The 15,441-nt window shown below is 40.4% G+C and overlaps 1 protein-coding gene across 19 annotated transcripts in view; it reads right to left on the reverse strand.

Annotated features, from left to right (window-relative positions):
* Positions 1-15,441, reverse strand: part of LOC143040212 (uncharacterized) — a 317,769-nt gene that overhangs the window by 243,633 nt on the left and 58,695 nt on the right. The gene's annotated exons all lie outside the window — the stretch shown is intronic.

The raw sequence follows: 15,441 nt of genomic DNA on the forward strand, positions 1-15,441 counted from the left end.
TTTTTTTCTGGTGGACAGCACTGGGATCTGAAGAACATTTTTAAACCAACATTCCAGAGTAGCAGAGAAGCGGAACTGCAACTTATATCAACCCAGCACATTCTATGAGACAAGCTCTCACTCCTGCAATGAGACAAAAGCCCATCCACTTTGCTGTGAACTCAACCCAGCACAGCTGGACAAAAACCCTCTCCGTCATCACACTGAACACTCCGGTGTAGCCGGACAAAACCCCTGCCTGCCACTTCGCCCAACACTCTATGTTCAAGGATGTTCCCAAGGTGAATGACTGACATCACCGCACTATTCAACGGCTACACTCAGCTTAGTCTCAACCCCCAGCACCACCACTGTCAGACAGAACCTCTCAACTAGCCCAGCAACAGCGAACCAACAGCCGGCAACCAACACAAACCCCAGGACCATCCCTGCTTCTGCACCCAACTTCCAGCGCTCTCGAACAAAACCCCACAACAAAGGACGCCGTCATTTTCCCCAACCCACCTGTTATGCTCCACCTATGCCACCCAACTCTCCGACTCGCCAACACACCAAGGAAGTAGTACTCCTTCTATGAGTCCTCCACATATATAAAATCTCTTTCATATTGAAATCTTTCTCGCATTATTTGGGTACACATATTCTTACTACTTCTTTGTTCACAGCTCCATCATCTGTGTCTCCCACCCCATCATTGCCCTCAGCATCATCGCTTTTGTGAACCAAATTCCACATTTTCAACCTTGGTAAGTATATACAATTCACCTTACGTTCACCAAGTGTTTCCACAGTGTTTTAGTGCTCTCAGTGTATGAACGCGGTCCAGAAACCCAACGCGACACACGGCTATTACACACACTATAGTTCTAAGATGTCCAATACAAACTCCACCCCACCTGAACCAGCATCACCCACGAAAAACATACATTCATTTCACATGAGAACATGTTACCTGAATTTAACTGTTTCAACATCCCACTCCACATGCTTTTTGCTGACGTACAATCAGAAATAGATTGGACATGCAAAAGGACGACAAGACTAAGATTGCTATCCTCAAATCGAGAACTGACCTCAATGACACAGTAGCAGGAGACAACATACAGAGTGACATATTTCAAGAAAGAAAGACATACGATGACTTTCTCAAACAATTTCAACAGTCTTTCGCCAAATTCAACCAACTCACCACTCTACCCTCTAGCCAAGACATACAACACCGGACCATACACAACAAAAACACAAGTGGTCAAAATAGCTAGTGATTTCAAAAGTGAAATTAGGGAAAGCCTCACCCGCTCTACTTGGGTAACGGATGGTATGATCGACCCCAAACACTTTGTCTCACTCCTTGCATATTTCCGTCTGCTCTCACAGCTCCACCCAGACACACTCCAAGCAACTGGTAAATTCGCTTTTACACCAGGTACCACATTAGCAAAATTTTCTAGAAAATTTTCAGACACTCTCTTCCATCCACATCCAATCTCTTCTTCTCACCCCTACTCACACCCTCACAGTTGTTGTTGTTCCCTAGACTGTCTGTCCGAGCAGTCCCGTCTCCCCAAGGAATGCTACTGCCGAAACTGGGTTTTCCCACAAATCCTTTATAGTGTGTATGTTGTGTTGTTTGCGTGCATGATTGTGTATAATGCAGTCTTCCATTATGTGTTGTATGGTATGGGGTGAAGTGTTACATCCTGGGCAGCTGTTCACAATGCGGTCATCGAGCCTCTTCTGGTAGCTTAGAAGTGCTGGGTGGTGGCCGCACCGCAGTCTGGCCAAGTGGACTCTGTCCTTTCGTGGGAGAGAGGATTCAGAAGGGTGGATATCAGGGGGTCTGGCATGCAGCAGTGTGTTGTCTTTCAGTGTGTTAATGGAGCGGTGTGTAATATGATTATGAATATGTTTCCGGAGGCTGGTATTTGGTGGTTGTGGAGGAAGAGAAGAGAGTATTTGTGTGTAATAAAGGTCTTTGGGTGTTGTTTTAATGTTTCTTGGTGTGTGTGGGTGTTCTGCTATGTAGTGTAGTGGGTGTGATGTGTTTGTGGTGGCTGCGGCAAGTGTTTGTATGCCTCTCATGTCGAGGTGGTCCTTGACTTTGAGGACTTTTGTTTCATGGTGTAAATGGTCTGTTGGTGTTGTATTTGTGCAGCCTGTAATTGTTTTTAGGGCTTTGTTTTGTATGATTTGAAGGGTGTTGTGGTGTGTCTCACTGAGATTAGGAGCCCATGCAGGACTCGCATAATTCAACACTGAGCGTATGCATTGTTTGTATATTGTTATATTAGTTTCTTTGTTTTGTCCAAATGTCGTTCCAGTGATTGACTTAAGTGCGTTAAGTCTAGGTGTGCATTTGTTTTTTATGTTTGTGATGTGTTGTTTGAAAGACATGGATGTATCATATGTTACACCAAGAATTTTCGGTGTGTTTGTGTGTGGTATTAGAGTGTTGTTGATGTAGAGATGAGGTATGTATTTGTGTTCTATTGTCCAGTTGGTGAGAAGTGTTGCTGTAGATTTGGTTGGAGCTATTTTGAGTCTGTTTGTGATGAACCATGTGTTGAGTGTATCAAGGTATGGCTGGATTATTTCTGCAGTTTTGTCTGTGTTACGATGTGTGCATGTGATTGTTATGTCATCTGCGTAGGAAGAGATTTGTATTTCTGAGGTGTCTGGTGTGGGTAAGTCATGCATGTATAGATTAAATAGTGTGGGGGATAGAACTGAGCCCTGTGGTACTCCATTCTTAATGTTTCTGATGTGCGATGATTGGCCATTATATGACACGTAAGCATTCCTACCTGCCAGATAATTGGCCAGCCATCTTTTGGTGTTATTGTGCATGTCTGTGTTATATATTTTATTTGTTAGGTTGTGTCGGGGGATAGCATCAAAAGCTTTACTAATGTCTAATGTTATGAGAAGTGTTGTGTGGTGGGGCCTATCTGAATTGATGCCATCTAAAAATCTTTGTGTGAGGTTTTTCAGAAGAGTGTTTGTGGAGTGTAGTGGCCTAAAACCATGTTGTGAGTCAGCAAGGGGAATATGTGGTGTGACAAGTTGAAGTATTAGGCGTTCAATGACTTTAGAGGGGGTGCAGAGAAGTGTGATTGGGCGGTGCGATGTTGGGATTGTTGGGTCTTTGTTCGGTTTTGGAATGGTTATTATTTTACCAGTGATATTCACTTAGCTAACGTCAATGGTGTACCCCTCCCTATCCTTGGTAAATTCTTGCTGGACATTTCCCTCCATGCTCAATGCCCACCCATCCCACTTACTGTCTACATAGCCAATGTCTATTTCCCCACTGACATCCTTATAGGCTTGACCTGTATGCAGCAGAATGACAATGTCATATATCTGGCCCAGCACAGCATCCTATATGCCAACTATTTCATTCCTGCCTTGAATCCCTCACAGTAGCACAAGTCAACACATCTCGCTCCCAACCCAAGAGATCGAGACATATGTCATGCTCACACCATCGATCACCATCACGAACATCCTTCTTCTGCACTTACTATAACAAACCTGGACACACTAAGAACAGATGCTACTATAGATACCCAACACAGCCAACCCATCACTGCAATTACCCCGGTGAATGCAACCACACCACTGAATATTGTAGAGTTCTCCAAGCGCAAACACAGCAGAAACATGTTTCACCACAATGCTCCCCTACCACAAAAACACACCATAATACTTCAGCATGACTGCCAGACAGGAGCAACACCCACACCCACACACAAGCTCAACCATACAAGGATTTTGACTCACACACTCTCACCATACTTACCATGACCAATGCAGGAAATTCCTCACTAGTGCAAATGACAACAAACTAACCACATTCTTAGACACTGGCTCCCCAGTGAACATTATGTCCACATTCACTTTTGACAACCTCCGTCTGAAAACTAAAACAGTCACAATCCTAGAGCCCCCTGATATTCACTTAGCTAACGTCAATGGTGTACCCCTCCCTATCCTTGGTAAATTCTTGCTGGACATTTCCCTCCATGCTCAATACCCACCCATCCCACTTACTGTCTACATAGCCAATGTCTATTTCCCCACTGACATCCTTATAGGCTTGACCTGTATGCAGCAAAATGACAATGTCATATATCTGGCCCAGCACAGCATCCTATATGCCAACTATTTCATTCCTGCCTTGAATCCCCCAAGCACACAAACTGTCAACCAAGCACACATGGTCAAGCTAGAACAGACAGACACAAAGCAAACAGACACATGCTCACAAACTCATGTTCCACCACAGCGCTCCATTTCTAACATGCCCACACCGAGTGAAACACATCACACCTACAACAGACATAAGAATGCAGCTCATATGTCAAAGTCGGCTAGACGCAACACAAAACACACTATATGCACCGAAAACACATCAGTGTCTAGCACAGACACTTTACCTCTCATACAAGAGTTCAACCTGCAATTTGCCCCTGTCTCAAGTTGGACCTACTTTCACTCCCACTCATGCAGTTATCATCAGCCCAAAAATGCTGTTCCCTCATGGGTACACCAAAGTACACGGACATGCTTTTCAAGCCCCAGGTACCGATGTACTATGCATACCAGAAACATGCCACGTAAATGGTATCCCTCCTTTCTGCCATCAGCGCCACTTCTAAGAAAGGCCATATATGCATATTAATTGCAAATAATACAAATGCTACCATCAATCTCACCATTGGCACCAACATCTGTGATTTCCTTGTATATCCAGCACATATACAAATACTGGAAAATAAAACCCCTTCTCAAATATGCACAGTTACCTCCAACATCCTCAATGTTCAACAGATGATTCAAGCATCTCATTTCAATCCTGTAGATTACAGATTACCACAAAGTAAACAAAACATTGTAGACGCTCATCACGGATATGATCAAACAGGATATTATACACGACAGTTCATTCCATCCAGTTGTTGATTTCAGGGAACTCAACAAACACACTATACTCATCCACTCCCTCATTTACATGACAATTTACACTCCATCGGTGAGAACAACACTGTCTTTACAACTCTTGACCTCATGTCAGCTTATTTCCAAATTCCCCTTGATGCACAGTCCAGACCTCTCACAGCTTTCAGCACAAACAATGGACACTATCAATTTAAATGCCTTGCCATGGGACTTGTTTCAGCACCCTCTGCCTTCACTCATCTTATGTACACAGTATTAGAAGGAATCATAGGACACACAGTATTCATGTACTTAGATGACATTATCATAGCTTCCAAATCTACCAGTGAACATTTACACATGCTTGAAACTGTCCTTTCCCAGCTAGGAAAGGCAGGTCTTAAGCTGAAGCTTAAGAAGTGTTCCTTCCTTCAGAAGGAAATATGCTTAAATAACCTCACCAGCCAGTCCACCATAATTGTACCTCCTTTCTTCAGACATTCTGCATGGCATCCATCCAGACCAGGTGCCTTACCTGCTCTCATCATCTTAACTGCTGCTTTCACTTCATCCTTCCCAATTTCTCCTCCATTTTCCCCACTCATCACTCTCATTTTCTTAGCGTTTCCCACTGCAACTACCTTTCCCTCCCTATCCTCCTTCACATTTAGCAACTCCCTAAAATACTCTGCCCACCTTCCTCTCACTGCCTTCTCTTCCATTATCATCTCTCCATCTGCATCTTTTACCTTTTCTTCTCTACTTGATTCACCTCCTCTTCCTCTTTTAACTTCCTTCCAAAACATCTTTTTATTACTTTCAAAATTTTCTGTCATACTCTTTCCCCATTTCACATCTACTCTCCTCTTTGCTTCCTTTATCTTATGCTTAACTTCCTTTCTCTTTATTTTGTACCTCTCATACGATTCCCTCATCCTAATTTGTAGATAATCTATGAATGCCTGCTTCTTCTCTTCTACACCCTTCTTTGCTTTCTCATCACACCACTCACTACCCTTCTTTCTATTTCCTCCTGCCCTCCTTGTTCCACACACCATCTTTGCACACCTTATGACTCCCTCCTTGATCCATCCCCATTCCTCCTCCACTCCTAGTTCTACTCTATCCTTTACTCTCTCCCACTCCTCTGAACTTCTTATACTCATTCTCCTTTTTTTCTTCATTTAAGCAGTTCACTCTAAGTACCTCCCTACCTTCTGCCCTTTTCCTCTTTCTCCACCTATTCTCCACTCTCAATTTACCTTACACCAGGAAATGATCTGATATTCCCCCACTCTCTCCCCTTAAAACATGTACATCTCATACTCCTGGGCACCACTATATAGTCCATTAACGCTCTATCTGCCACTCTTCATCCACCACCCTCTCCCATGTGTATTTATGCTTGACCTTTTTCTTAAACACTGTATTTGCTATCATCAACTCTCTTTCAAGACACATCTTCTCCATCAACTCTCCACTATGATTTTTGCCTCGAACTCCATACTTCCCAATCACTCCGTCAATTGGTTCATTTCCTACCCTAGCCTTTAGGTCTCCCAAGACAACTACATGTACATTTCTCCCTAATCCCTCTATGCACTCATTTATATCTACCCAGAATGCCTCCCTTTCCTCTACATTCTCCTCACTACCAGGCCCATACGCACTTACAATAACCCACATCTCCTTTCCCAGCTTCACCTTCATCCACATCAACCTTGATGACACCTCCTTCCACTCCACTACCCACTTACTTATCTCTTCACTTACTAGTATAGCCACCCCTTCTCTCCCTCGTCCCCTCTTCACTCCTGAGTACCTCTCAGCTACACTCCCAAACTCACAGTTGCCCTTTCCTTTCATTTTAATTTCACTCAAAGCCAGTACATCCATCTTCCTTCTCACAAATATACTGCCTATCTCTTCCCTTTTACTCTCATCTGTACCATCCACGCACATTAAAAGACCCAAACCATAGGGTACTGGTTGGAAAGCTCCCACACCCTCTTATGTCTTTTCTTTCTTTTTTAGGAATGTCCCCTTTTGGGGCTACAGGTAGTAGGACTCCTAATCCCATCCACCGTCCCTTTTTTGTCACCTTTTACGACTCAAGTGGAAAGACTTGGTGGCAGTATTCTTTTCCCCCACCACAGGGTAGGTAGGCGAAAAAGGAAATGAATATTCAGAGAAATGGTACAGGACAGTAACAAGGGGTTGGGGGACAGCATAACGGAGGGACAGTCGTAGTATAAAAGTGTCATCATTTTTCTATGTACTGAGTTTTCCTCTATCACAGACAATATGATGTGTGGCTCTGGTATGTAGGGGCACCCCATATAGACCCTAAAGTATCAACTGCATGCTATTTTGCCACAATAACATGCAGCCAATACCCCAGACAGGGTATTGGATAATAAATGAAAATCAAAGAGACAAATGATAACAAAACAAAAACAAATATAAAATAAATTATAATCATTACAGCATCTTGCTGAGGTGTTTATCTAAATGATTCTTAAAGCTTCAAACTGAACTACATTGCACTACCTGTGCAGGAAGTTTATTCCATCTATTAACTACATGGTTGGCAAGGTTGTTTCTACCTACTTCCAAACTGAATCTATTTCCAGACAGTTTGAGACCATTGTTTCTTGTCGGATTCTCATTCAATGTGAAAATTTGGTCACTTTTGATGTTGTCAATTCCCTTTAGAATTTTAAAGACCTGTATCAAGTCACCTCTGAGTCTATGCTTTTTCAGGGAAAACAGATTCATATGTTTTAGTTGATTTTCATATGATATATTTTTGATATTTGGAATCAGTTTTATGGCTTGCCAGCCAGCATCAATGCATACAGATGCACATGGATGAAGAGTTTGGTGGTAGTGAGCCTGCTCAAGACCTTATCTCTCAGGTCAAGCAGGGTCAAAAGAGCAATTATCTCTGGATTACCAGCCAGCCCACCCTGCCGTTTCGGCTCCAATGGTCAAAGCATGATACCACAGACTGCAGTAGTGATAATTATTTCTTTTCCAATGGTTATATGTCCACTTGGACATAGATAGTACAGTGAGACCTCTCATTAACTGACACCGCATTACCGGATATCGGATGCAACGGACAAAATCTACTGGTCCGGTCAGAAATGCACTGGTCCAGTCCGAAAGTCTAAATTTCGCAGGTAGGGTGATTGTGTCCGTTAGTTCGGCGTTTGTCCACTGAGTGGCTGATGACATGCACTTTGTTTTGTTTACTAACTAATTAACAAGATCGTGATTGGTGTGGACGTTTGGACGTTTATTAGCTGTGTTTGCGGTGTTTTCGCTGTGTTTTCAGTGTTTTTGGTGCTGTTTAGTGCTGTGCAATCACTATTATGCCACCCAAAGCTAAAGCAAAGCATATTAATCTAAATATCAAGAAGAAATTAGAGCTAATTAAGAAGTTGGAATCGGGTGTGTCTGTGGCCAGTGTGTGAGGAGTTTGGAGTTAAAAAACAAACAGTGAGTGATATTCATAAAGCGAAGGATAAGTTAAATCAATATGCTACTCATTTTGATGTCTGTGCTAGTAAGGACAAGAAAGATGTTGAACATGCTCGTAAGCATATGAAAATTCCTTGTAATAAGCACCTTGATGATGCAGTATATAAATGGTATGTTCAACAACGTTCGGTAAAGATGAAAGTGCGTGGTGTTGAGATCATGGCTGCTGCTGCTAAATTTGCTCGTCAAATGAATATTGACTGTAAGGCTACCACTGGTTGGTTGTGGCATTTTAGAAATGGCCACGGTATTTGTAATAAAGTGGAGCACGAGGAGGCTGGCAGTGCGGATGATGGGGTGCTGCTGAACCTTTCAGGCTTAAACTTAATAATCTAATAAAGGAGGAAGACATTCACCTAAGTCAGCTCTATAATGCTGATGAAACGGCATTGTATTGGCGTTCATTGCCAAAAAATACACAGGCTTTTCGGCATGAGGGTGCTACGTCAGGGAAGAAAATAAGCAAGGATAAATTCTCTGCCTTAGTGGGTGCCAATGCAGCAGGTACTCACCGTCTTAAGCCTGTGGTGATAGGGAAGGCTGCCAAGCCTCGCTGTATGAAGGACTGTATGCGGGAGTTGCCTGTTGTGTATTACAATACCAAAAATGCTTGGTTCAATGGTGCAATTTTTAGCGACTGGTTCTTCAAGAACTTTATACCTGAAGTGCGTAATTTTCAGGAAAATGTTCTCTACATTGCCCCTGAGGATGTCAAGGCGCTGCTGCTACTCGACAATGCACCCGCTCATCCCAATGAGCAAAAGTTAGTTAGCTCTGACGGAAAGATTTGTGTGATGTTTCTCCCACCAAACACAACATCTCTGATCTAGCCCATGGACCAAAGTGTCATCGTATCCTGTAAGAGGTACTACCAGTGGAAATATTTGGATGAAGTCTTGGTGGTTTTAGAGGAGGAAGAAGACTTGGTTCACGACACTAGAGGCCTGCGTACCCTAAACAACATTAAAAACTACAACCTAAAGTCTGCCATATATAACTTTGCATTATCATGGAAAGCTGTAAAGATGACCACACTTGCAAACTCCTGGAACAAACTCATGATTGACAAAGATCCAGAGCCAGACTTCCATGGGTTTGAACCAGAAGATTACCGTGAGACTTTCCTGCATACTGGAGAGACTAATGTAACACTTGAAGATGTCAAAGACAGACTAGAAGAAAGTGATGCAGACCCAGGGTATGAAGTGTTGTCTATGGAGATGGCTAAAGCTGTTCTCGCTGGCAACGAGCAGGAGGGAGCGAGTGGCAGCGAGGAGGAAGAGGAGATAGTGGTGGTTAAACCCAAGATGTTGGAGGTGTGCCAGGCTATTGACACACTCATAACTTATGATGATCTCTCTGCTAATGATGACGTTCAGGCTTATTATGAACATTTGCACACTTTAACAGAATTATTGATTCGTGAACGGTATCAGAAAGGGAAACAATTAAAATTGGACTCCTTTTTCAAGAGGATAACCACTCCTGAACCAGACTTTCAAGGTTTTGAATCAGAGTCACCACAGCCAGGCACCTCGTACTCTTTGTCACCACAGCCAGGCACCTCACGCTCACTACCAACACATCCTGGCAGTGCCAGACCTGTAGTGGAGTATAGCAGCTCCTCTGACTCAGAGGAGTTGCTACTTTGAGTCCCCCTATACAATCACGGAAAAAAAAAAAAAAAAAAAAAAAAAAAAAAAAAAAAAAAAATTTCTCCCTGCATAAGGTAAATAGAAATTACAATAGTACAGTATTATTAGTATTAGTACATACTAATTACATTATTACAGGTATTTTGGCATTAATATGTATGTATGTATACTATGATTTTACAGAACTTAAGAGGTGATCTCCCCAATACACACACACACACTTTTGTCGGATGGACGGCAAAGATTAGAGTTCTGAAGAAAAAGTGAAATATTCGTGGACCTCAACGCAAAGGAAGTACCTATTGTATTTACAGGGAAGGGTATAACTCATGGTGTCGTAGGAAAGTGAGGAAAAAGGTGAAGGGGAGGGATTACTGAGGGAAATGGAAGGAAATGAGGAAGGGAAGGACTTTGCCCAAGAGGCCAGACGTCTTGTAAACAAACGAAGGACCGATGATTCTGGTGATGGGATTAACAAAATTGTAAAGATTAGAAATATAGATAAGAGCAGCACAATGGAAGGTGAGGATAATAATTTCCAGGGATTTAATGAGGGTGGAGGGGGTACCAACCTCCCCCGATTGAAAAGGCTAGAGGAGAAACTTGATAAGATGATCGAACATTGGGAAAATAGGTTCAGTAATGTAACCAACATTGCGCAGAGTTGAAAGATTGGAAGAACTAGAGAAGGCAAACAAAAATTCAACTAATGAAATAGAAGAATTAAAAAGACAGTTAAAAGAAGTAAAAGAGGAGAATAAAGAATTAAAAAGGAACAATAAAGACAATAAAGAGGCCATAGCAAAAGAAGCAAAGGGTTGGAGAAAAATCCAGGAAAACAGTAAAGTTGCATTTACTGATATAATTAAACAACAAATGAAAGAACAAACTGAAGACTCAGTTATCAAAGTGATGAGACAGAAGGAGAATATAGTAAGAGACTTAGCAGATAAAAAGAAATGTATAATTATGTTAGGAATGGAAGAGAAACATAACCTAGATAGAATTTCAAGAATCAGTGAGGAAAAAGAAAAAGTAAGCAGTTTACTAGAATTAGTTCAGGAAGATGAACCTGAAATCATGAAACAAATCGAAGAGATGTTTAGGCTCAGAAAATATAGTACAGATAAGACCAGACCAATTAAGATTAAATTCTGATAAAAAACAACAGCAGAGAATATCTTAGCAAAAACAGGGAAACTAGCAGCAAGTGAACAATATAAAAAGGTATGGATAAAAGAGAAATGAATAAAGAGGAAAGAGAGGAAGAAAAAGTGAAAAGGAAAGAAGCTAAAGAAAAAAACGAGATCAGAATGGACTCAGAAAAAGAAGAATTCTACTGGAGAGTAGTGAATATGAAATTGAGGAAATGGACCATAACAGAGAGAAACAAAAAAGAAACAGAGAATACAATGGAAATAACAGAAAGTTAAGAGTGTCCTACACATACATAGATGGATAGGACTGAATGAAATGAACGAGTATCTGAAGGAAAAAGAACCGGACATAATGGGAATTGTAGAGACAAAATTAAAAGGTCCATTACCACCCAACAGCATAGGACACAATGCATATAATTATTGGATTAGAAACAGAGAGATAAAACAAGGGGGTGGAGTTATGTTCCTGACTAAGAAGTATATAAACATGAAGAGTGTCACATATGGAAAGAATAGAGTAGAGATGATTATGATAGAAGTAGAAGATAGAGATAAGAAGAGCAGAAAGTTTGTAATAAACTACGTGCCCCCAAAAACAGCCTCGTGGGAAGAGAGTGAACATAAAAGTATGTTAGAAGACACAAGAATAACATTAAACAAGATAATGGAAGATGGAGGAAGAATAGTTATGATGGGCAACTTTAATTGCAAAGAAATCTGCTGGGAAGAGATGACTCATGGGGAAATGTTCTACTTGAGATGATTATTGACCATACAATGACACAATGGATTCAAGAGAACACTAGGTGTAGATATGAAGAAGAACCATCAAGACTAGACCTAATAATCACATCAGAACCTGATATAGTGGAAAAGATAGAATACCAGGCACCAATAAGTAAAAGTGACCACATATTGATAGAACTAGAACTAAATGAGAAAAAATACATGAAAAGAAATGAACAATATAGAAAAAGAAGATTGATGTATGAAAAAACATATTTTGATAAAATAAGAGAATTCTTTCAAATGAAAACTGGGAAAGAATACATATAGAAGATACAACAGTAGAAGAGAAATGGAATATTTTGACAAAAATTTATAAAAAAAAAAAAAAAAAAAAAAAGGAGTGGAAAAGTATGTCCCAAGACAAAAACAAGAAAAAGAATATGTAAAGTGCTGGTACAACAAAAGTTGTTGAGTGTTAAAAGACAAAAGAGACAAAGCTTGGACCAAATTGAAGAAAGACAAAAGACCTGAAAAATGGAAAATATATACTTGTTATAGAAATGAATATGTACAAGCGTGCAGAGAGGAAAAGAGAAAATATGAAAAAGATGTCATAGAAAAATGTAAAGATCAACCAAAACTATTTTACAGATTTGTAAACAACAAACTGAAAAACAAACAAGACTTGGAGAAATTAAGACAAGGAGGAGTTGAACACACAGAGGAAATAGAAATGGCAGAAATTATGAACAAGCATTTTAAATCAGTATTTACAAGGGAGAATATACAACCGGAAGAGATCGAATGGAAAGAGAAAGTCCCCCCTATGAAAGAAATAGAAGTAACAAAGAATGAAATAATGAAACACTTGAGTAATCTTGATGTTAGAAAATCACATGGACCAGATGAAATAGCAAACTGGATTTTGAAAGAATGCAGAAATGAACTGGCAGACAAATTACATAGCATAATAAATAGTTCCTTGCAAGAAGGAAAAGTTCCAGAAGATTGGAAAAAAGCAAATATAGTACCTATATATAAAGGAGGTAATAAAGAAGACCCTACCAACTATAGACCAGTCTCTCTAACAAGTACAATAGCAAAAATTTGTGAAAGAATTATCAAAAGTAAATGGGTAAAATATTTAGAAAAAAAAAACAGCGTGCTAAATCCAAGGCAATTTGGATTCAGACAAGGACAATCATGCATCACTAATTTAATGTTTCTATTCAAGGCTAATAGATATAATACAAGAAAGAGATGGATGGGCCGATTGTGCATTTCTAGACCTAAAAAAAGCTTTTGACAAAGTACCACATAAGAAGTTGCTTAAGAAATTAGAAACTGAAGGAGGAATACAGGGCAAACTGCTTAAATGGATAGAAGACTTTTTGCAAGAAAGAAAAATGAGAGAAGTGATAAGAGACAAACACTCAAAATGGGATGAAGTAATAAGCAGTGTTCCACAAGGAACAGTTCTGGCCCCAATAATGTTTGCTATATATATTAATTATATGGATGAAAAAATTGAAAGTTATATGAACTTCTTTGCAGATGATGCAAAACTATTAAAAAAAGTGAACACGGAAGAAGATTGTGAGTCACTACAGATAGATCTAAATAAAGTATGGGAATGGAGTAGGAAGTGGGAGATCGAGTTCAACACTAAAAAGTGTAGTGTAATGGAATTTGGAAAAAGCAAAAACAGAATAACAGGATCATATAAATTGAGAGAAGAGGGAATAAAAAAAGTAGAAAATGAGAAGGACCTGGGAGTCATTGTTATGAATAATATGTCACCTGAGAAACATATAAATAAGATTTTTGGAGAAACTTATAATTTAATAAGAACAATTAAAGTGGCATTTACATACCTGGATGAAGAAATGGTGAAGAAAATTCTAATCACTCTGATAAGACCAAGATTGGAATATGCTGCAACGATGTGGCCACCAAGTACAAAAAAATGTATAAAAAAACTTGAAAGAATACAAAGAGCAATTACAAAATTGGCACCAACACTCTCAAAACTATCATATGAAGAGAGACTAGCAAAACTTGAACTACAGACAGTAGAGCAAAGAAGAGAGAGAGGAGATTTGATAGCTATTTACAGAATCATGAAAGGCATAGAAATTATTGATAGAGAGAATCTGATAAAATGGGATGATAGAAATACAAGAGGACATGGAAAGAAAATCAAGAAAGACAGCTACAGAAGAGATCTGAAAAAGAACAGCTTTCCTTACAGAGTAATAGACAGTTGGAACAAGTTAGATGAGAAAGTGGTGTGTGCAAAAACAATACATGAATTTAAAAATAGTTTAGATAAAATGAGATATGAAGACGGGACACCACGAGCATAGCTCCCCTTCCCATAAAATACATACATACATACATATACCAAGGCTTTTTCCCCCTTCCAAGGGAGGTAGCCAAAAAGGGGAAGGCATAAAAACACTCCCACCCATTTCATCCCTAAATACACTCCACACCCCTCCCACCCTCCCTCTCATCTGAGCACCTCCTGGATGACGGGTCATCCCTGCACCTTGCCCACCGCCCTGGGTCAGAAGCAGTGTCGCAAGACACAGCACATCCACAGCAAGGCCGCTTCATTTAATCGGCGACCCCCCTCTCCGTCCCCCCTTGCATATAAGGAGAGGACGGGGAGAAATCCCTTTGGGCTGCGTCAAAATTTGCTTACACATACTACCTCACCCCCACCCCCCCGCCCATTCCTCCTCATGCAATCACAACATCATCCATAAAATACAACTAGGTAAATACACACACACACACACACACACGAAAAAAAAAAAAAACCAAATCAACAGATTATTCACATCAACAGACACCATTACCCCCCTTTTAGTCTGTTAATGAGAGGATTAAATGTATGTACTAAATAGCAAGTATTTGACCCTTAGCTCAACTCTAGTCAGGCCAAATTGGCTACATGTAATTTAAATCATTGTATGTATTTCCTTGTTGGCAACCCATCCGAGTTCCCCCTTATAAGACGCAGTCATCAGGCCTGTGAAAGGACTTGGAAAACTGGACATGGCCTATATAGACAGGGTCTTGCATCAATAAAGCAAGAAATTTCTCCGCCTTTTCTCAACCGGCTTCTGTCCATCTAATCTTGCTTCTACATCTCAAGGAATGATGACTACGCTACCAAATATCTCCCAAAGAATATTGTAATCTGCCGAAAATCAAAACCAACATTTCTTCTGGCAGCCACAGCAACATTTCATTTGGTTTAAATTCCATCATGTTTGATGGGGGTAGTGCGAGAGGTAAATGCAAGGGTAGTGGGTCAGGGATTGGAGATGGTTAAAGAAAATGGAGAAAAGTGGGAGGTGAGCCAGCTGTTGTTTGCGGATGACACTGCGCTTGTGGCAGAA

The sequence above is a fragment of the Oratosquilla oratoria genome, chromosome 28, assembly GCF_046742065.1.
Source record: "Oratosquilla oratoria isolate Oo_2021 chromosome 28, ASM4674206v1, whole genome shotgun sequence".
Taxonomy (NCBI): domain Eukaryota; kingdom Metazoa; phylum Arthropoda; class Malacostraca; order Stomatopoda; family Squillidae; genus Oratosquilla; species Oratosquilla oratoria.